Here is a 23,877-nt window from a genome sequence, read left to right on the forward strand (position 1 = left end):
GATCCGGGGGCTCGGACCAGGATCCCTAAACCAGTCTGTGTGCTTCATGCCATGTACACTTAACCCGGCTGCACTACCACCCACTTCCCCAATTTCTGATATTTTATGTAGACTTTCACCAAAGAAATACAGGTTAGAACTCTGTATCAAGTTATTAATCTTTGTACCAGTCACAGTTAATATCTTGTTAAAACTAGGCATGAAAAGATAAGGGAAAGTATTTTCTTAAAGATTTGGAGTTGATACTATTACAATTTTATTTGAAGTTATTTCTTTTTTTTTAAAGTTATTTTCTTTATAACACAAAGTTATTAGTGCTGCATGGTTGCATGAAAATGGATAGTTCCAGGGCCAGATAGTGACATACCTGGGTGAACACACATGTTACAATGTGCAAGGACCTGGGCTCAATCCCCCCAGCCTTCACCTGCAGAAGGGAAGCCTCAGGGGTGTTGCGAATGTTTCTCTCTCCCTCTCAACCTCCCCTTCCCTCTCCAAATCTCTCTCTTTCTATCAAATAAAAATAAATAAATAAATAGATATTGGAAAATGGATACTTCTGTGTTTCTGAAGTAAGACAAAACAAAATTATGTTTTCTCCATGGAAACTCCTTTCTAAAAAATCCCCTCTAATGTAATCTTTCAGAATCTATGCACAGTGAGCATATGATTGTGCTAACTAATTACGATAAGCTTGTGGATGGCTTCCCTCAATATTGAATGTAAGAGTTGAGTGAGTAAAGCTGTCCTTCACTGTAATGTATTCACTGTTTTATTTATTCTGCAAATACTGAGTATCTAGTCTTGGTGAGAGACTATATCATGATGTAAAGGTATAAAAAAGTAAGATGAAGGATTTTTTTTTTTGGTCTTCATGTGTCTATATTATGCAGGAACAAAAAGAAAAGTGAATGTTTACCTCGCTACTGATTTTGGTCATTGATCTGGGAGCATGTCTGATTTCATTCTTGCTATCTATGTTGGACATTCACCTGATACTTTACCACACAGAGACTGAAGAGGACTTGAGAACTATTACATTCTTCAGGAGTTAACATTTACTAAATGCTTACTATTTATAGAGAGTAAAATGAAATATGAAAGTCATTCTAAAAGTGCTGAGGAAATCGATAGACATTTACAGAGAATGAGGAGTGCTGTGCGGAAAAACAGAAGCAAATGTTCAAGGCTAGAGAAAAAAGCCAACTCTGCACAAACTGCCATCAGAGAGATAATGAGTGAATATTTAGACACCATAGAATAGTGAGAACAGGAACATGATATTGTTTGCAAATGCTTAGGAGAAAGGCACTCATCATCTGGGTGATAGTAGAGAGGGAATATGCAAATCTGTGGGGTCTCTGACTGGCTAGGATACTTGGCAGCAAGACAGTATATTGTAGGGACTCACTCCTTTGCAGAGACAGACCAGTTAAGTTTATCTTCTTAGTGCTATTTATAAGCAGGGGGTGGCCTGCCTCTTGTCTCCTTCTATAAGGAAAACTAGGGTCACCTTGTAGAATAGGAAAAAAAGTCATGACAACAACTTTATGCCATGTAATATGGGAGATGGAACTACACAGAACCTACAGAATGTAATTACATGGGGAATACAAGTGTGGAAATAGATGAGGAAAATAATCTGTTTTGTAACTCTAGACAATTGCAAATTAGCAGATCAATTAATGGGGGCTATAAACACAAGAATGACCCAGACAGGCTGTTAAGGTAGAAGATGAACTCAGTGATCACTGTATTTCAGTTTCCATTCACTCAGGTTTTGTAACCTTTGGGAGCCAGTGTCCTTAGGAATTTATTACATGTGATGGGAGAACTTCTATCCTGTGAATTTAGAGTGGCCCTAGACATGTGCTATTTTTGGAAAATGCAAGAAACTGTTCTAATGCACCACATCACCTGGAAGTGTGTTAGAAATATAGACTAAAATAGGCTGATCTAAACAGAGCTACTGAGTCACAATTGAGTTTTCTAGTGTCCTCTGATTTCTTACTACACTCAAGTTTGAAAGCACAGATTTAGCGAAATAGTTTGGAACATTGCCTGCACTCTGGGATCACCTCAGCTATTTCCAGAGAATACTGGTACTTTCTCTTAAACACTACAGGCTTGATTGTATGAGTTCAAAGTAGGTTGTGGGTATAACAGCCCCCTCCCAAAAATAATCACTAGGTTGTTCCTAACTGAGGCATAGATTAAGAACCACTAAACTCAGAAATAGGAGCCTGGTTATCAAGCAACCATGTCCAGCATTTGAAAGAAGGGCAGATGAATGCATGTAATGCCTGCCCACGAGCTGTCAATAAGAGTGTAGTTCTGGAATTCCTAGTAAATTTTTTTTAATCACATAATAGCTGTAGCAGTCATTGAAAGGCCAGTTGTTGAAGTGATAAAGACTACCTATACTGAAATGGAAACAGATTGGTACAACTAGCTAACCAGTTTAGAGCAAACTCACCCACAAGAGCATACTCAGACATTGTAGTTGGTATGAATTATTGGCACCACTGTGTCCTCTTCGAAATCAATGAGGAAGCATGTACGACTTCATCCTAAGATCCTGCTTGCAGAGAGGATGGGGCATTGTTTGCTGGACTGTTAACATTCCTTCCTTTTCCTTGGGTCTTCAGGCATCAGAGCAGTGAGGCTATATTCTTCTGGACAATGCTTTCTTTGTTCCCCCTTTATAGGATTCTAGATTCAACCTTCACAAAAATATCCATTTGGTATACTTTATGGTGCTCTAGCAACCATTTTTCTCATTTGAGAATTACTAACAATCATGTGAGGTACACAGAGCAGAGGTTATATTTTCCTCCTATGAATGAGAAAACTGATTGATGTTCTCAAACACTGAGTTAACTCCCTGAAGCTCAATGCTATTTGAAATCACTGTTTATTATCAGCTACAGTCCCAGTTCTGTTGAGAGCACCCAGGCAAGTCTAGAATTAGAGACCTTGTTCACCATGCCAAGTGATTCTTCTTCCAACTTTTCTTTTTTAATTTATTATCCCTTTTTGTTGCCCTTGTTTTTCGCTGTTGTTGTTATTGATGTTGTTGTTGTTGGATAGGACAGAGAGAAGTAGAGAGAGGAGGGGAAGACAGAGAGGGGAAGAGAAAGACAGACACCTGTAGACCTGCTTTCCCACCTGTGAAGCGACTCCCCTGCAGGTGGAGAGCTGGGGGCTCGAACCGGGATCCTTACCCAGTTCTTGGCACTTTGTGCCTCGTGTGCTTAACCCGCTGTGCTAACGTCTGACTCCCTTCTTTCGACTTTTATTCACTTACATTTTTATGTAATTGATCTAGATCCCATGACCCTGGCCCCCATGTTTGCTTCATTTACTTTTTCTTATGCGTTTTAGAAATCCCATGACATCTGCCACTTGTTTTCTCATACTTATTTCCCTTTTTTTTCTTTGTATTATAGAATTCCAGTTTTGTTCATAGCTTTGTTTGTTGTAAATTGTAAACTGTCCAAATCCTTATCTATATCCTGATAATACTCAGGTAAGCTACTCTAGGTAGCTTTCTTTTCCCTCAGGTTTTTTCAGTGGTGTTTTTTTGCGTTAGACCTTACTAAACAACTTTTCTATGTGCTCTTTCACTTCTGATTTCTTTCCCTAGTAGAAGTGAAAACCAGATATTTTATCAAAGTGACAGTATGGCATTCATATTTTTTTTTTAGATTTCTAGTTCTTGGAAGGGTGCCTTCAAAAGCCACAAAGTTCTTTAATTGTCCAAAGCACCTGCTTCAAAATACCTCAGTGTTAAACTATTTGTTTTTTTCCTTTCAGAAGACCATAGTACAAGTTCTGTTAGCACTTTGACACCAGGCCAAAATATACAGCATTCATTTAAGATTAAGTATTAAAGACCCTATTCACCATTTTTTAAGAGAAGGGAAACAAGGAATAAGAGTCTTTCACACATTCCCTCTGTAATTATAAATGTAAAACCATTCTGGATTCATCTACTTTGCAGATGGAAAGATTGTGAAGGTATATGCTATAGTTCACTCATATTTTCCTGCAAAAATATTTATTTTGCTCATTTATTTTGGAATTATTTTGCCCCCCCTTTTCCCCTGGACCTAAAGGTGCAAAAGGAAGAAAGAATCTTTTGTACTAGTTAAATCAAACATACATATAGGTAGGTACTTCTATTCCCAGAATAAATGCCACTGGGCATTTAACCACAGCACTCACCAACTACACACAGGTGCCCTTGTTCTGCCAGGCCTCACCCCATGACTTCTCAGTGTAGCCACAGTTCCTGGATCCTGGACAGATTTTGAAAGAAAGGTGTGCTTGCTTTTTGTGTTTGCAGACTGGTAACTCTTATGCCTTGCAGACTCAAAATTCCCTGCTAGTTCTCCCTCCTGTGGTTTTCCAGTAGACTTAGGAAGGCACTGGAAGGTATTTTCATTGAGTTTTATTTGGCTTAATAAGGTGGAACATGGCACATGATATAATTATTTTCTCTTGGATAGACACACACACAATGCTCATTACATTCAGTCATTGCCTAACTTCATTAGAGCACCTTGCACCGCTTTTCAAGTTTGTATAATCTAATCTGGACAAACTAGGCCAAGGCTACCTCAGAGACAACCCTGTTATACTGTCCAGCCTCCTGGAACATGCATGAATCTGAGAACCCCATCTTGGAACCTCAAAGAGAACACTGACTTAAGATAAAACCAAAAAAGTCCTTAAAGGAAAGTATTAAATACAAGAAGTGCGTCAATTGTGGTAGATGAGTTGAAGCAAAGGGAGGAGATGATTGTCTCCACAATGAAAAGATAGCCAGATCAGCCTTTGCAGTTGTGGTTTTGGCGTCCACATAAATAGCTTCTTGGCAGCCCAATCACTTCTTAAACATTTAGACTCTCATTTCCATGAGCCTTTCTTCTACCACACTTCAGCTTTGCCCTCCTTTGACTCAAGTTGTCAATCTGTGCCATTGCCTATAAGTTTTTTATCTCTCAAATCACTAATTAAACAACTTGCTCAGTTTTTTTTCTACCTTCATATATCTGTGACCACACTTTCCTCATCTGTCTCATGAATCTTGTTTTCTCCTAATTCATAAATTCTCTCTTTATTTCCATTATCCAGGTTAGATTTCTTATACATCATCAAATACATAAGAATACTTCCTAGAACCTGAATTTACTTGCCACTCTTTGTCACATGCATCCAGAATAAAAACAAATTAAAAAAAAAAAAGGCTAACCTTTCTTTTTTAGACCTGCACATTTGCACATTTTTGGAGAAGTTTATACCATGTATCAGATTATTTTCCCCTGTACACACACACGCAAAGAAACCCATTTATTGGAATTTTTGTATTATTTCTGAAATAACTTAAATTTTTTATTATCTTTATCTATTATTGGATAGAGACAACCAGAAATTGAGAGGGTAGAGGAGGGAGAGAGGAAGAGAGAGAGACAACTGCAGCCCTGCTTCACCACTGGCAAAGCTTTCCCCCTGCAGGTGGGGCCTGAGGGGCTCAAACCTAGGTCCTTACACATTGTAACATGTGCACTCAACCAGGTGTACCACCATCTGGCCACTGAAATAACATTTCAGGACATTCAGTTTTGTCCTCAAACTTACTATCCTAAGTGTCCTTACTCTCAAACACAGGGAACTCCCTCATCATTCTAAATGCAAATACCATATAGAAAGGAGTCAGGTGGCAGGTAGTGCAGTGGGTTAAGGACCAGTGTAAGGATCCCGATTCGAACCCTCAGCTCCCCACCTGTAGGGAAGTCACTTCACAGGCAGTGAAGCAGGTCTGTAGGTGTCTATATTTCTCTCCCCCTCTCTGTTTTTCTGCTGCTCTCCATTTCTCTCTGTCCTATCCAACAATGAGGTCAATTACAACAATAATAAAAAATGCCCTATAGAAATATGTCCTCTCCCAACAACAAAAGTCCGGGACCAGATGGCTTCACAAATGAATTCTACAAAACTTTCAGGAAACAGTTAATACCCATACTTCTTAAGCTATTCCATAAGATTGAAGAAACAGGAATACTCCCTTCCACCTTTTATGAAGCCAACATCACCCTGATACCAAAAGCTGATAGGGACAGAACAAAAAAGGAAAACTACAGACCAATATCTCTGATGAACATAGATGCCAAAATATTAAACAAGATCTTGGCCAACCGGATACAGCAACACATCAAAAAGATTGTTCATCATGACCAAGTGGGATTCATCACAGGAATGCAAGGCTGGTTCAACATCCATAAGTCAATCAATGTCATTCACCACATCAATAAAAGCAAAGCCAAAAACCACATGATTATCTCAATAGATGCAGAGAAAGCCTTTGACAAAATCCAACACCCATTCATGTTCAAAACTCTACAGAAAATGGGAATAGATGGGAAATTCCTCAAGATAGTGGAGTCTATATATAGCAAACCTACAGCCAACATCATACTCAATGGAGAGAAGCTGAAAGCATTCCCCCTCAGATCGGGGACTAGACAGGGCTGTCCACTGTCACCGTTACTCTTCAACATAGTATTGGAAGTTCTTGCCATAGCAATCAGGCAAGAGAAAGAAATCAAAGGGATACAGATTGGAAGGGAAGAAGTCAAGCTCTCACTATTTGCAGATGATATGATAGTATACATAGAAAGACCTAAAGAATCCAGTAGAAAATTACTGGAAGTTATTAGGCAATATAGCAAGGTATCAGGCTACAAAATCAATGTACAAAAATCAGTGGCATTTCTTTATGCAAACACTAAATCTGAAGAAGAAGACATCCAGAAATCACTCCCATTTACTGTTTCAGCAAAATCAATCAAATACCTAGGAATAAAGTTGACCAAAGAAGTGAAAGACTTGTATACTGAAAACTATGAGTCGCTACTCAAGGAGATAGAAACTGATACCAAGAAATGGAAAGATATCCCATGCTCATGGATTGGAAGAATAAATATCATCAAAATGAATATTCTCCCCAGAGCCATATACAAATTTAATGCAATACCCATCAAAGTTCCACCAGGCTTCTTTAAGAGAATAGAACAAACGCTACAATCATTTATCTGGAACCTGAAAACACCTAGAATTGCCAAAACCATCTTAAGGAAAAGAAACAGAAATGGAGGCATCACACTCCCAGACCTTAAACTATATTATAAAGCCATCATCATCAAAACAGCATGGTACTGGAACAAAAATAGTCATACAGACCAGTGGAACAGAATTGAAAGCCCAGAAGTAAATCCCAACACCTATGGGCATCTAATCTTTGATAAGGGGGCCCAAAGGATTAAATGGAAAAAGGAGGCTCTCTTCAATAAATGGTGCTGGAAAAACTGGGTTGAAACATGCAGAAGAATGAAATTGAACCACTTTATCTCACCAGAAACAAAAATCAACTCCAAATGGATCAAAGACCTGGATGTCAGACCAGAAACAATCAAATACTTAGAGGAAAACATTGGTAAAACACTTTCCCACATACACCTCAAGGACATCTTTGATGAATCAAACCCAATTGCAAGGAAGACTAAAGCAGAAACAATCCAATGGGACTACATCAAATTGAAAAGCTTCTGCACATCCAAAGAAACTATTAAACAAACAGAGAGACCCCTTACAGAATGGGAGAAGATCTTCACATGCCAGACATCAGACAAGAAACTAATCACCAAAATATATAAAGAGCTCAGCAAACTTAGCCGCAATAAAGCAAATGACCCCATCCAAAAATGGGCAGAGGAAATGAACAAAACATTCACTACAGAGGAGATCCAAAAGGCTAACAAACATATGAAAAACTGCTCTAGGTCACTGATTATCAGAGAAATGCAAATCAAGACAATACTAAGATACCACCTCACTCCTGTAAGAATGGCATACATCAAAAAGGACAGCAGCAACAAATGCTGGAGAGGATGTGGGGACAGAGGAACCCTTTTACATTGCTGGTGGGAATGTAAATTGGTACAGCCTCTGTGGAGAGCAGTCTGGAAAACTCTCAGAAGGCTAGACATGGACCTTCCATACGACCCAATAATTCCTCTCCTGGGGTTATACCCCAAGGACTCCATAACACCCAACCAAAAAGAGGTGTGTACTCCTATGTTCATAGCAGCACAATTCATAATAGCTAAAACCTGGAAGCAACCCAGGTGCCCAACAACAGATGAGTGGCTGAGAAAGCTGTGGTATATATACACAATGGAATACTATGCAGCTATCAAGAACAATGAACCCACCTTCTCTGACCCATCTTGGACAGAGCTAGAAGGAATTATGTTAAGTGAACTAAGTCAGAAAGATAAAGATGAGTATGGGATGATCCCACTCATCAACAGAAGCTGACTAAGAAGATCTGAAAGGGAAACTAAAAGCAGGACCTGATCAAATTGTAAGTAGGGCACCAAAGTAAAAACCCAGTGGTGAAGGGTAGGCATGTAGCTTCCTGGGCCAGTGGGGGGTGGGAGTGGGCGGGAGGGATGGGTCACAGTCCTTTGGTGGTGGGAATGGTGTTTATGTACACTCCTAGCAAAATGTAGACATATAAATCAGTAGCTAATTAATGAGAGGGGGAAATCAATTGTATGTCTCAAAGTTTCTCAAAAGACAAACTGAATCTTTTTAATATATAGGCTATGTATTTGATATGCGGACTCTCTCAAAAGCCTAGACCAAGTAGATTAGAAGCTTCCAATAGCACAGCTATATACAAGATACTGGGTACTGTCCAGCAAACCATAACAAAGGGACTTTTCAAAGTTAACCCAATTAACAAATAATGTGATGATAATATTAACTATTGAGTGTCTTTTTGAACCCTAAGACAGCAGGAACCTCACATCTTCACTATAGAGCCCCTACTTCCCCCAGTCCTGGAACCCTTGGATAGGGCCCACTTTCCCGTATGCATCTCCCAATCCAAACCAAATAACATTGCATCTGCCGATCACAACCTAACCAAAGCAACGATTGCTACCTCAACATGCTTCACCTCAGAATGTATCCAGAGACTTCACGTGTGGAATGACAACCCTTCAGCTTCATTACTCGGGTGAGACCTTTCCTTTAATAGTACACTCTAATTTCATCTCAGGTAGTTCACTTTCTAACAAAGTCCCATAACCTAGATATACACCAGTTTCTGTGAGAGAGAGCTTATGTGCACACATATCCATAAACTACTGCAAAATATATACCTGAAAGCAGGACTACACTAGAGTTTGCAGTGAGTACCTCCCTAACACTTCCTCTCCACTATTCCAAGCTTGGGATCCATGATTGCTCAACAAATTGTTTGGCTTCATATGTTAACTCTGTTTTCAATCACCAGGTTCCAGATGCCACCAGGATGCTGGCTAGGCTTCCCTGGATTGAAGACCCCACCAATGTGTCCTGGAGCTCAGCTTCCCCAGAGTCACACCCTACTAGGGAAAGAGAGAGGCAGACTGGGGGTATGGACCGACCAGTCAACGCCCATGTTCAGCGGGGAAGCAATTACAGAAGCCAGACCTTCTACCTTCTGCATCCCTCAACGACCCTGGGTCCATGCTCCCAGAGGGATAGAGAATGGGAAAGCTATCAGGGGAGGGGGTGGGTTATGGGGATTGGGTGTTGGGAATTGTGTGGAGTTGTACCCCTCCTACCTTATGCTTTTATTCACTAATCCTTTCTTAAATAAAAAATTAAAAAAAAAAAAAAAAAGAAAACCAAAAAAAAAAAAAAAAAGAAATATGTCCTCTCTACTTCTGATATACCTTCTCCTAATGTTAAGAATTCCACTTTGTTTCTGGACTACATTACTCTTTAGATTTTCAGAAGCACTAAATATTCGTCTTTTTCACTTCCACTAGTTAAATATCTCACTGTTTCAACTTGGTTCTTTCCTTTGAGTTTCACTTTTCTTTATTTAAAAAAAAAAAGTGACATATCTAAGAATGAAACAGTGCAAGCCCGTTAGACCAAATTTCCAGAATTAGCAAATGGTAGTGATTTCCAATTCATGACTCAGGTTTATGCTTGATAGAATAAAATACTCCAAAATTATACAAACAAAATCTACTTTATCCTCTTTTTTGACATATTTCTGTTTTTACTGGAAGATAATCATGAATTTAAGTAAGCATCCTTCCTCTTCAATCTCACCAGTTGTTTGTTATATGGTTATCACAAATTTATAGGCCTAGTATTCTTTTTTTGAATTTAATGTTTTATAGATTGTGTCATACTGTATACACTATTCTTATTTTAATTTGATATTATGTGGTAGAATCTATTATTATTATTATTACTATTATTATTTGCCTCCAGGATTAGTGCTGGGGTTCAGTGCCTGCACTACAAATCCACTGCTCCTGGAGGCCATTATTCCATTTTTGTTGCCATTGTCGCACTTGTTGTTGCTGTTGTTGTTGGATAGAACAGAGAGAAATTGAGAGAGGAGGGGAAGACAGAGACGGGGAGAGAAAGGTAAACACCTACAGACCTGCTTCATTGCCTGTGAAGCAACCCCCCTGCAGTTAGGGAGCTGGGTGGTGGAACCAAGATCCTTGCACCAGTCCTTGTGCTTTGTGCCACATGCACTTAACCTGCTGTGCTTAACAGCCCGGCCCCCATGTGGTAGAATCTTAAGATGTAGTTCTAGTTCACTGTAGCTTTCTTCTACATATTATTTAATTATATGAATATCCTAATGTATATTCTTACTTTTAGTTGTTACAAATAATACTCCTTATGAGATATCTTGGCTTCACGATCTGCTGGATCTGGCCTCACTCTTCAAAAGAAACCAACTTTATTCCTCTCCCTAATCCCTGCACTGGCTTGTCAATGAGTTATCTCAAGGAACTGCCATTAGTGTCCCATTTCTTACTTTTCAAATTATTTCAGTTTTCCTTCTTGCCCTATAATTCAAGCAAAACAATTCCTGCTTAATAAGTGAAGTTGACTGCATAATAGGTGTGATGGGTAGCACACAAGCTCCATGGTTTCTATCCCTTGCTCTGAATTACTAGATCCAGCTTTCAGTTCCAGTGAGACCACAAAGCCAAATGAAAATTTATGATGAACCTGTTAGAAACAAGCAAAACAAAATAAAACAACAACAACAAAAACTCAAGTTCCATGCTGCAAGTTTTCCCCCCCTTTATTAGGGGTATTAATGATTTATAGTCAAAAGTAAGTACAGTAGTTGGTCCATGCATAACATTTCTCAGTTTTCCACATAACACTCTAACCCCCCACCTAGGCCCTCCTCCACCATCATGTTCCTGGACCTGATGCCACCTCAAAGAGTCCTTTACTTTGGTGCAATACACCAAACCCAGTCCAAGTTCTGCTTTATGTTTCCCCTTCTGTTCTTATTTTCCTACTTCTATCTCTGAGTGGGATCATCCCATATTCATAATTTTCTTTCTGCTTATTTCACACAACATGATTCCTTCAAGCTCCATCCAAGATGAGGTGAAGTCATTTTTTAAATTAGTGAAGAGAAAGAAAGAAAGAAAGAAAGAAAGAAAGAAAGAAAGAAAGAAAGAAAGAAAAAGAAAAGGAAAAGGAAAAAGTTATCATGTTTGTATTAAGAGTGTGAAATTTCCATAGCACAATGGAGGACAAGCTTGTCTGTGTCACAGAGAAAGGGATGGCTTCCTAGAAGAGACATTTAACCAGTACTTAAACGAGAAGGAAACACTCATCTGAGAAAGAATGTAGGGAGGCACTTTATGCATACAGAGCTAATGAACCTGACAGCATGTAGTGTTTAATACTGTTTAATACTTAGTCAACATGCAGAAGTTGTGTGAGACAGGGAAAGAGACCTTGACTCATTTGGGGAGATACAAAAAAAAAAAAAAGAAGAAGAAGGAGTGATTCTGTATCTCCCTTGCCATTTTACATAGCATGATCTATTTAACATTTTGATTTATAACAATTTGTTTATTATTAGGACATCTCAGTAGTACTTGTCAATGACTGTGTTGGATAGCAGTGGGGTTTATGTCTGATTTTATCTTTTTTCATCTCATGAATGATTTTCAAAGTGTAGTGGTGATAGAATTTATTCAAAGGCACCAAGTGGGGAAGCAAAGAGTCACTTTGTTATAAAGCATGTGAGATGACACACCTTTCTCACAGTGATAGCTGCATAGTAGGGCCATCATACCAGAAGCACTACAGGTCACTTCTGAGACAGACTATGTTTTCCCCCAGATGTCTCTTGATGTAGAGAAGTCACTGTCAGGTTCTCTGAAGCTGTTATTTTCTCATCTCTCAAATATATATATATATGCATACATACATATATATAATCTTCCTGAATTCCCAGGTGTTCTCATGACTTTGGTTACATGCCCACCTGATGTCCCATCAGAAGTAACTAAAACCAGCAAACTCTTGATACTAGCTATAAATTTAGGTGGATCAACAATGTACCCATACACAGTATGCCCAGAGCTAAGTCACAAATCCAGCTTCAGTTCTACTCAGGCATGCCGTAAAATGAATTTGTTCTTCAAGACATAATGGCTTTATGACATAAATACAACCAAAAGTAGAACAAGAGGGTACTCTAAAATGTCCTTTAATGCAACTTGCTGTTTTTCTGTCCATTAATATAAATAACATAAACTAAAAGGGGTGAGAACCTTTGTGGCATAGTCATACAAATACATCTAAGTGAATGTTATTATAATTATTTCAATTAACAAATATTTAAATTTTAAGGAGTAACATTGTTTCAGGCTACATTCTCACCTCTTGAGTGTATGTCAAACTCGACACCCGCTATGTTAATTATGTTTTTTGATGCGATGTCTTTCACCTACAAATCAAATGACACGATATATATTTATTTTACTATTATTAATTATAACTTGTGTCTACATTATTGGAAGAAGACTAAGGTGGGCTAGAAGAGGGATGGGTGAAATATATTAGATTGAAAAAGTCATATGGTTTGAAGGCCATATATTGAACTTATATTTATTATCTTCAACAAAGCAAGGTTCCTAAACTAAACTGTATCTCACTCATACTTTTATTTTTGCTTATATTGAATTACATAGGAAAATAGTTGTCTTTTATATCAACCACTATGTTAAGCAGAGGCAACCTTACAGATTTCATGAGCATATTAACTAGAGTAGGTCTTTGGAAATATGGCCTCTCTCTTTTGTTTAAGCAGCTTATAATTGTGGCTGGAAATTAGTGGAGAATGTATATCTTACTATTTTGCAAGGTCCTGCATTCAAGCCCCAGCACCGAATGGCAGCACCAGGGACAGCACTGGGGATTAAATAGTGAGGTTTCTCTCCCCCTACCCTGATGTCTTTTTCTTCCTCTCTCTCAAATAAAATAATGAAAAACAAAGAGCCAAGAGATGGATCAGGTGCCAGGAGGTGGTACACCTCGTTAAGCACACACATTATAGTGCACAAGAGCCTGGTTTCAAGCCCTTGGTCCCCACCTGTAGTGGTGAAGCAGAGATGCAGGTATTTTGTCTCTCTCCCTTTCTGTTTTTCCCTCTGCTCTCAGTTTCTCTCTGTCTCTATCTAATAATAAATAAAAAGTAAAAAGGAGATGACTCTCCTAGCAAAGTGCACGTTTGCATGTACGAGGTTCCAAATGTGAGCCCCATACCACCACAGGAGAGCATCAGACAAAGAGGAGGCTTGAGTGGAGCAGCCATTCTGTAGTGGCTCTTCCCTTCTCCTCTCCTCTCCCCTTCCCTTCCCTTCCCTCCCTCTCCCCTTCCCTCCCCCCTTGCCTCCCCTCCACCTTTTCTCTCTCCCTTCCCTCCCCTCCCCTCCTCTCCTCTCTTTTCTTTCCTCTCTCTCTCTCTCCCCTTTTCCCTTCCTTTCTAAATGAAAAAAAAAGTCTGCCAACAGTGGTAAAATCCTACATGCATAAAGCTTTTAGCAAAACCCAGTGACAAGGAAATATAAAGGGAAAAACAAGAAAGAATGAAAAACATTGAGTGGTGGTATTGTACGTGTGTGAGGTCCTAAGTTCATTTCCCATTTTCTCATACAATAAAGGGGGAGAGGGGTTTAAACTGAGAACTGGAGTGATAAAAATCACACAATATAAAGTAGTGGCTACTTGTTGGGTGGATTCACAAGGAAATATTTTATTGCATACACTCACTTGTTCCCTCTCTCTCTCTTTCTCTCTGTTATTCCAATTTTCACCAGTGGAAAAAAATATGGTTTTACTATTTAATAAACTTTCATTCTGTAAAAATGACAATAATTTATTTATATGAGGTGGAATTTAGAATTAAATTTAAAACTTGAATATGTGAAGGCCCATGGTAAAAGCTTCCTCAGTAATAGCTGTCATCATCATCATCATCATCATCATCAGTTACACATACCAAACTAATTTTATAAAGTATTTTAAATGAATTTCACTAAAAGACACAACTACATTGAAACTATGAAAATATACATAATACATGTTTTAAAATCTAAAGTCTTAAATTTTGGCAGTCCAGACAAAAAAAGCTTTAATAAATTACTTACACCATAATTATTAACTTGGAAAAGTATCAACTACTGAGAAAGGGCTTTTTCTTGGCAATAAAGTTTGAGTACAATTTGTTACAAGATAAAGCCTACATATAATATTGAGTAACACAATTGACAATGAATTCATAGAGGATTTTACAAGAAACTCCAAATCTTCCCTTTTTTTCAATAAAAATAAAAGTCATATAATTTGCTGTAACTTCTTGGGAAATTTTCTAAGTAAATTGTTCAACTTTTAGTCATAGAACCAAAAAGCATTTTGTAACTTAAATCTCCTAGAAGAATAAATGTATCTCAAGTTAGTGGTTCTCAAAGATTAGTAATAGCCCCAATATGTGCAAATTCAACAGTAAACTACTTAAAAATTACTGGGTCAAAGAGGAAATCAAGGAAGAAATCAAAGTGTTTCGATAGTTCAATGAAAATGAAGACACAAGCTATCAAAATATTTAGGACACAGCTAAGGCAGTACTGAGAGGGAAGTTCATAGCCATACAAGCACACATTAAAAAACAAGAAATAGCACAAATAAACAGCCTGATGGTACATCTTAAAGACCTAGGAGAAGAAGAACAAAGCAACCCTAAAGCCACCAGAAGGACAGAAATCACTAAAGTTAGAGCAGAAATCAATGGCATTGAAAATAAGGAAAACATACAAAAGATCAATGACAGTAAATGCTGGTTCTTCGAAAGAGTGAACAAAATCAACAAACCTTTTGCCAGACTCACAAAAGAAAAAAGGTAGAAGACCCAAATAAATCATATCATAAATGAAAGAGGAGATATCACAATAGACACTGCAGAAATTCAACACATCATGCAAGGCTTCTATGAGCAACTATATGCCACCAAGCTAGAGAACCTGGAAGAAATGGATGACTTCCTAGATATCTACAAACTTCCAAAATTAAATAAAGAAAACCTAGATAATATTAACAGACCAATCAAAGCTAATGAAATTGAAAAAGTTATCAAAAACCTTCCCAAGAATAAAAGTCCTGGAGCAGATGGTTTTACAAAACCATCTACAAAACCTTCAAAGAAGGTTCTATGAAACCTTCAAAGAAGAACTAATACTTCTACTTTTAAAAGTCTTCCAGAAGATTGAAGACACTGGAATACTCCTTTCCAGCTTTGATGAAGCCAACATCACTCTGATACCAAAAGCAGACAGGGACACACCAAAAAAGAAAACTCCTGACCAATATCTCTGATGAACATAGATGCTAAAATATTGAACAAAATTCTAGCCAACCAGATATAGCAGTATATTAAAAAGATTGTTTATCATGACCAAGTTTGGTTCATCCCAGGGATGCAAGGTTGGTTTAATATACGTAAATCAATCCACGTTATCTACCACATCAAAAAAAGCAAGACCAAAAACCACATGGTCATATCAATAGATGCAGAGAAAGCCTTTGACAAAATACAACATACCTTTATGATCAAAACAATACAAAAATGGGAATAGATGGAAAATTCCTGAAGATAATGGAGTCTATATATAGCAAACCTATAGCCAACATCATACTCAGTGGTTAAAACTGGAAGCATTTCCCCTCAGATCAGGTACTAGACAGGGCTGCCCACTATCACCATTACTATTCAACAGAGTATTGGAAGTTCTTGTCATAACAATCAGGCAGGAGCAAGGAATTAAAGGCATATAGATTGGAAGAGAAGAAATCAAACTCTCCCTATTTGCAGATAACATGATACTATACATAGCAAAACCTAAGGAATCCAGTAAGAAGCTTTTGGAAATCGTCAAGAAATACAGTAAGGAGTCAGGCTACAAAATTAACATTCAAAAGTCAGTGGCATTCCTCTATGCAAACACTAACTTACAAGAAGTTGAATCCAGAAACCAATTCCTTTTACCATAGCAACAAAAACAAAAAAATATCTAGGAGTAAACCTAACCAAAGAAGTGAAAGACTTCTATACTGAAAATTATGAGTCCCTACTTAAGGAAATTGAAAAAGACACAAAGAAGTGGAAAGATATTCCATGTTAATGGATTGGAAGAAGTAACATTATCAAAATGAATATACTACCCAGATCCATCTACAAATTTAATGCTATCCCCATCAAGATTACAACCACATTTTTCAGCAGAATATAACAAATGCTACAAATGTTTATATGGAATCAGAAAAGACCTAGAATTTCAAAAACAATCTTGAAAAGAAAGAATAGAAATAGAGGTATCATGCTCCCAGATCTCAAACTTTACTATAGGGCCATTGTCATCAAAACTAGTTGGTACAGGAACATGAATAGACATACTGACCAATGGAATAGGATTGAGAACCCAGAAGTAAGCCACCACACCTGTGGACATTTTATCTTTGACAAAGGTGCCCACACTATTAAATGGGGAAAGCAGAGTCTCTTCAACAAGTGGTGTTGGAAAAAAAATGTGGTGAAACATGCAGATGAATGAAACTGAACCACTGTATTTCACCAAATACATAAGTAAATTCCAAGTGGATCAAGGATTTGGATGTTAGACCACAAACTATCAGATACTTAGAGGAAAATATTGGCAGAATTCTTTTCTGCATAAATTTTAAAGACATCTTCAATTAAATGAATTCAATTACAAAGAAGACTAAGGCAAGCATAAACCTATGAAATCATCAAATTAAAAAGCTTCTGCAAGCTCGCGGAGGGAGGGGAAGATGGCGGACTGAGAAGCTGCTAACAGCGTGTTCTCTGATCACATCTTCTGGAAACGGTAGGATTTTCTGCCTTTAGCAGGCCTGTCAATAAGGGGTGACACCAAAGAGATGATTATAATTTGATTTGGGTTAAGAATTAGAGTAAAGGAGACGCGGACTAGCGGGGCTCCAGACTTCCCACGCGGCGCCGGGCAAGGCGAGTGCACCGGCATTGTCCTCCGCCCGGGAAGGCGGCTCCTCCGGTTGCAGATCGCGGCAGGCAGAGGACCCGGAGAGAGAACTTTAGCTCGGGGGCTTTCTCTTGGGAGTCTCCAGGGTCCACCGCGACCCTGAGGGCGGATCCAAAGACTTCTTGAGTATAGCTCTCATTGGATCAAAGGACTTGGAGCTAGTTTTCATTTTCGAGAAATCCTTTAAAAAAGTCTGGAGGGGGGGTTTCCCGGAAGATGGCGGACGGAGAAGCTGCTAGCCACTGAGCTCCAAACACATTCCCTGGAAACAATAGAATTTTCTGCCTTTAGCAGGCCAGCCAATAAGGTGTCATAGCGGTGACAAAGAAATGACTATAACTTAATTTGGGTTAAGAATTAGAGTAGGGGAAAAAAAATTCTTTTTTCTTCCTTTTAATTTTCAAGCATACATCCTTCCCGCCCCCCCCCCATAAGCAGTCCCTGGGGACCAGCTCCTAGCAGGATACCCCATACCATCAAACGGTGTTTTTTTTTTTTAATTCACTGATACACATTTGGGAAGTTCCTTGCACTGCTCTTTAGTTACAACTCTTTTTCTTATCTTCTCCCTTTTCTCTCTCTTGTCTCTCTCTCTCTCTCTTTTTTTAATCTTGTCATAAACTTCTTCTTTCTTCCTTGCCTTTCTGAATTTGTGAATTACTTTGGGGAAGAAATCTGACTCAGAGTGGACTCTCTATATGTGTATCTCTGCTCTAGTTCCCTTTCCCCTCTTGTTACACCTAGAATATACAGTGGATAGTAGATTTGCATAACTGTCTATTCTTGCTATCCTCTCTTTTCTCTTCACTGGGATTTTGTTACTATTTTTTCACGGACTGGAGAAATTGTTTGGCTACTGGTAACGATTAAACTACTTCAATACTTACTTCAGTTGCTACTGTAATTCCCGAGGTTGGTCAGTGCAATTGTCATAAAGGTACTTAGTACAGTGTTACTTGTACTCAAGACACAACAACTGAGGAACAACAGAGCATAAAAAAGAGAAACACATAAATAAAAAAATGGGTAGATTAAAAGCAAATAAAACTGCTACTCCAATGAATGAAGACAAGAGCCCAGAAGAAACTACAAATCAGCCAGAAGTAACCATAGATAAGAAAAGTATGCAAGCAATAATAAACTTATTAATCACAGAAATGAAAACAACATTGGAGGAAAGGAATGGCAGTATTAGGGAAACAACAGTTGAGACCCCCAAGGAAAATACTGATTATCTTGAGGCAATTAGAGAACTGAAAGCTGAAATACCTGTAATGAAGAAAGAAGCTGAGGCAAGGGAAATCAGACTAACAGAAGCAGAAAACAGAATTAGTCAGACAGAGGATGAGTTAGAAAAAACAAAGAAAGAGGTGAAAGAGCTTAAAAAGAGATTGAGAGACACTGAAAACAACAACAGAGACATATGTGATGATATCAAAAGAAGTAACATTCGTATAATTGGCCTGACAGAGTAAGAAAGAGAGGAAGTGGAAGCAAACATTCTAGAGGAAATAATACAAGAAAACTTCCCAGACCTGAATAACAGAAAGGATATCAAGGTTCAAGAGGCCCAGAGAGTACCAAACAGAATAAACCAAGACCTGAAGACACATCAGAGTCACAATGAGAAGAAGTAAGGATAAAGAAAGGATCCTAAAGGCTGCAAGAGAGAAACAAAAAGTCACATAGAAGGGAAAACACATAAGATTATCTGCAGACTTCTCCACTCAAACTCTAAAAGCCAGAAGGGAGTGGCAAGATATCTATTGAGCCCTGAATGAAAAAGGGTTTCAACAAAGGATAATATATCCTGCTAGACTTTCATTCAAGCTAGATGGAGTGATCAAAACATTCTTAGACAAACAACAGTTAAAGGAAGCAACTATCACCAAGCCGGCCCTGAAAGAGGTACTAAAAGACCTCTTATAAAAAAGAACATCACTATAATACTTGCAATATATCAGCGTAAACAAATGTTTTTTAGAACAATGGCACTACAATACATTAAATCCATAATATCAATAAATGTCAATGGCTTAAACTCACCTATCAAAAGGCACAGGGTGGGGGGATGGTCAGAAAACATAACCCAACCATATGCAGCTTGCAAGAATCCCATCTGTTACAACAAGATAAACACAGACTCAAAGTGAAAGGAAGGAAAACTATCATACAGGCTAACAGACCACAAAAAAGGGCAGGAACAGCCATTCTCATCTCAGACACAATAGATTTTAAATTAAATAAAGTAATAAAAGATAGGCAAGGACACTACATAATGATTAGAGGATCAATCAGTCAAGAAGACTTAACAATTATTAACATCTATGCACCGAACGAGGGACCATCTAAATACATTATGCATCTACTGAAAGAATTTCAAAAATACATCAATAGTAATACAATAATAGTGGGAGACTTCAATACCCCACTCTCACACTTAGACAGATCAACAAAGCAGAGAACCAATAAAGAAACAAGAGAATTGAATGAAAAGATTGACAGACTAGACCTCTTGGACATTTTCAGACTCCTACACCCCAAAAAACTGGAATACACCATCTTTTCAAATCCACATAACACATACTCAAGGATAGACCACATGTTAGGCCACAAAGACAGCATCAATAAATTCAAGAGCATTGAAATCATCCTAAGTATCTTCTCAGACCACAGTGGAGTAAAACTAACATTTAACAACAAAAGGAAAATTATTAAAAAACACAGAATTTGGAAACTAAACAACATGCTCCTTAAGAACTACTGGGTCAGAGACTCACTCAAACAGGAAATTCAAATGTTCCTGGAAACTAATGAAAATGAAGACACAACCTATCAAAATATTTGGGACCAAGCTAAAGCAGTACTGAGAGGCAAACTTATAGCCATACAATCACATATTAAACACCAAGAAGAAGACCAAATGAATGACCTTACTGCACACCTCAAGGACTTAGAGGAAGAGGAACAAAGGAACCCTAAAGCAACCAGAAGGACAGAAATCACTAAAGTTCGAGCAGAAATAAACAACATCAAAAATAAAAGAACCATACAAAAGATCAATGAAGCCAAATGTTGGTTCTTTGAAAGATTAAGCAAAATTGACAAATCCCTAGCCAAACTCACCAAACAAAAAAGAGAGAAGACTCAAATTAATAGAATTGTAAACGATGCAGGAGATATCACAACTGACACCACAGAAATCCAGAGAATCCTGCGAAGCTTCTATAAAGAACTATATGCCCCCAAGCTAGAGAATCTGGAAGAAATGGAACAATTCCTAGAAAACTATGCACTTCCAAAACTGAACCAAGAAGAACTACAAAATCTAAATGCATCAATCACAGATAAAGAAATTGAAACCGTTATTAAGAATCTCCCCAACAACAAAAGTCCTGGACCAGATGGCTTCACAAATGAATTCTACAAAACTTTCAGGAAACAGTTAATACCCATACTTCTTAAGCTATTCCATAAGATTGAAGAAACAGGAATACTCCCTTCCACCTTTTATGAAGCCAACATCACCCTGATACCAAAAGCTGATAGGGACAGAACAAAAAAGGAAAACTACAGACCAATATCTCTGATGAACATAGATGCCAAAATATTAAACAAGATCTTGGCCAACCGGATACAGCAACACATCAAAAAGATTGTTCATCATGACCAAGTGGGATTCATCACAGGAATGCAAGGCTGGTTCAACATCTGTTAAGTCAATCAATGTCATTCACCACATCAATAAAAGCAAAGCCAAAAACCACATGATTATCTTAATAGATGCAGAGAAAGCCTTTGACAAAATCCAACACCCATTCATGTTCAAAACTCTACAGAAAATGGGAATAGATGGGAAATTCCTCAAGATAGTGGAGTCTATATATAGCAAACCTACAGCCAACATCATACTCAATGGAGAGAAGCTGAAAGCATTCCCCCTCAGATCGGGGACTAGACAGGGCTGTCCACTGTCACCGTTACTCTTCAACATAGTATTGGAAGTTCTTGCCATAGCAATCAGGCAAGAGAAAGAAATCAAAGGGATACAGATTGGAAGGGAAGAAGTCAAGCTCTCACTATTTGCAGATGATATGATAGTATACATAGAAAGACCTAAAGAATCCAGTAGAAAATTACTGGAAGTTATTAGGCAATATAGCAAGGTATCAGGGTACAAAATCAGTGTACAAAAATCAGTGGCATTTCTTTATTCAAACACTAAATCTGAAGAAGAGGACATCCAGAAATCACTCCCATTTACTGTTTCAGCAAAATCAATCAAATACTTAGGAATAAAGTTGACCAAAGAAGTGAAAGACTTGTATACTGAAAACTATGAGTCGCTACTCAAGGAGATAGAAACTGATACCAAGAAATGGAAAGATATCCCATGCTCATGGATTGGAAGAATAAATATCATCAAAATGAATATTCTCCCCAGAGCCATATACAAATTTAATGCAATACCCATCAAAGTTCCACCAAGCTTCTTTAAGAGAATAGAACAAACACTACAATCATTTATCTGGAACCTGAAAACACCTAGATTTGCCAAAACCATCTTAAGGAAAAGTAACAGAAATGGAGGCATCACACTCCCAGACCTTAAACTATATTATAAAGCCACCATCATCAAAACAGCATGGTACTGGAACAAAATTAGGCAAACAGACCAGTGGAACAGAATTGAAAGCCCAGAAGTAAATCCCAACACCTATGGGCATCTAATCTTTGATAAGGGGGCCCAAAGGATTAAATGGAAAAAGGAGGCTCTCTTCAATAAATGGTGCTGGAAAAACTGGGTTGAAACATGCAGAAGAATGAAATTGAACCACTTTATCTCACCAGAAACAAAAATCAACTCCAAATGGATCAAAGACCTAGATGTCAGACCAGAAACAATCAAATACTTAGAGGAAAACATTGGTAAAACACTTTCCCACATACACCTCAAGGACATTTTTGATGAATCAAACCCAATTGCAAGGAAGACTAAAGCAGAAACAAACCACTGGGACTACATCAAATTGAAAAGCTTCTGCACATCCAAAGAAACTAGTAAACAAACAGAGAGACCCCTCACAGAATGGGAGAAGATCTTCACATGCCAGACATCAGACAAGAAACTAATCACCAAAATATATAAAGAGCTCAGCAAACTTAGCCGCAAAAAAGCAAATGACCCCATCCAAAAATGGGCAGAGGAAATGAACAAAACATTCACCACAGAGGAGATCCAAAAGGCTAACAAACATATGAAAAACTGCTCTAGGTCACTGATTATCAGAGAAATGCAAATTAAGACAACACTAAGATACCACCTCACTCCTGTAAGAATGGCATACATCAAAAAGGACAGCAGCAACAAATGCTGGAGAGGATGTGGGGACAGAGGAACCCTTCTACATTGCTGGTGGGAATGTAAATTGGTACAGCCTCTGTGGAGAGCACTCTGGAAAACTCTCAGAAGGCTAGACATGGACCTTCCATATGATCCAGTAATTCCTCTCCTGGGGTTATACCCCAAGGACTCCATAACTCCCAGCCAAAAAGAGGTGTGTACTTCTATGTTCATAGCAGCACAATTCATAATAGCTAAAACCTGGAAGCAACCCAGGTGTCCAACAACAGATGAGTGGCTGAGCAAGTTGTGGTATATATACACAATGGAATACTACTCAGCTATAAAATATGGTGACTTCACTGTTTTCAGCCAGTCATAGATGAAAAATTCGTGTTAAGTGAAATAAGTCAGAAACAGAAGGATGAAAAATGATGAATGAAATAGTGGGGGTTGTATTGCTAAATGGGAATCTGGGGAATGTTATGCATGTAAAAAAAAAAAGAAGTAGAAACGCAAAGCAGAAATTGACTGAGTTTGGAGTATGGCACCAAAGTAAGAAAGCAGAAGTATACTAGAGTTTGCAGTGAGTACCTCCCTAATACTTCCTCTACACTTTTCCAAGCTTTGGGTCCATGATTGCTCAACAATTTGTTTGGCTTTGTATGTTAACTCTCTTTTTAGTCACCAGGTTCCAGGTGTCATCAGGATGCCGGCCAGACTGCCCTGGATTGAAGACACCACCAATGTGTCCTGGAGCTCAGCTTCCCCAGAGACCCATCCTACTAGGGAAAGAGAGAGGCAGACTGGGAGTATGGACCGACCAGTCAACGCCCATGTTCAGCGAGGAAGCAATTACAGAAGCCAGACCTTCTACCTTCTGCAACCCTCAATGACCCTGGGTCCATGCTCCCAGAGGGATAGAGAATGGGAAAGCTATCGGGGGAGGGGGTGGGATATGGAGATTGGGTGGTGGGAATTGTGTGGAGTTGTACCCCTCCTACCCTATGGTTTTGTTAATTAATCCTTTCTTAAATAAAAAGAAAAATAAAA

The sequence above is a fragment of the Erinaceus europaeus genome, chromosome 7 (genome assembly GCF_950295315.1).
Source record: "Erinaceus europaeus chromosome 7, mEriEur2.1, whole genome shotgun sequence".
In the NCBI taxonomy this organism is placed as follows: domain Eukaryota; kingdom Metazoa; phylum Chordata; class Mammalia; order Eulipotyphla; family Erinaceidae; genus Erinaceus; species Erinaceus europaeus.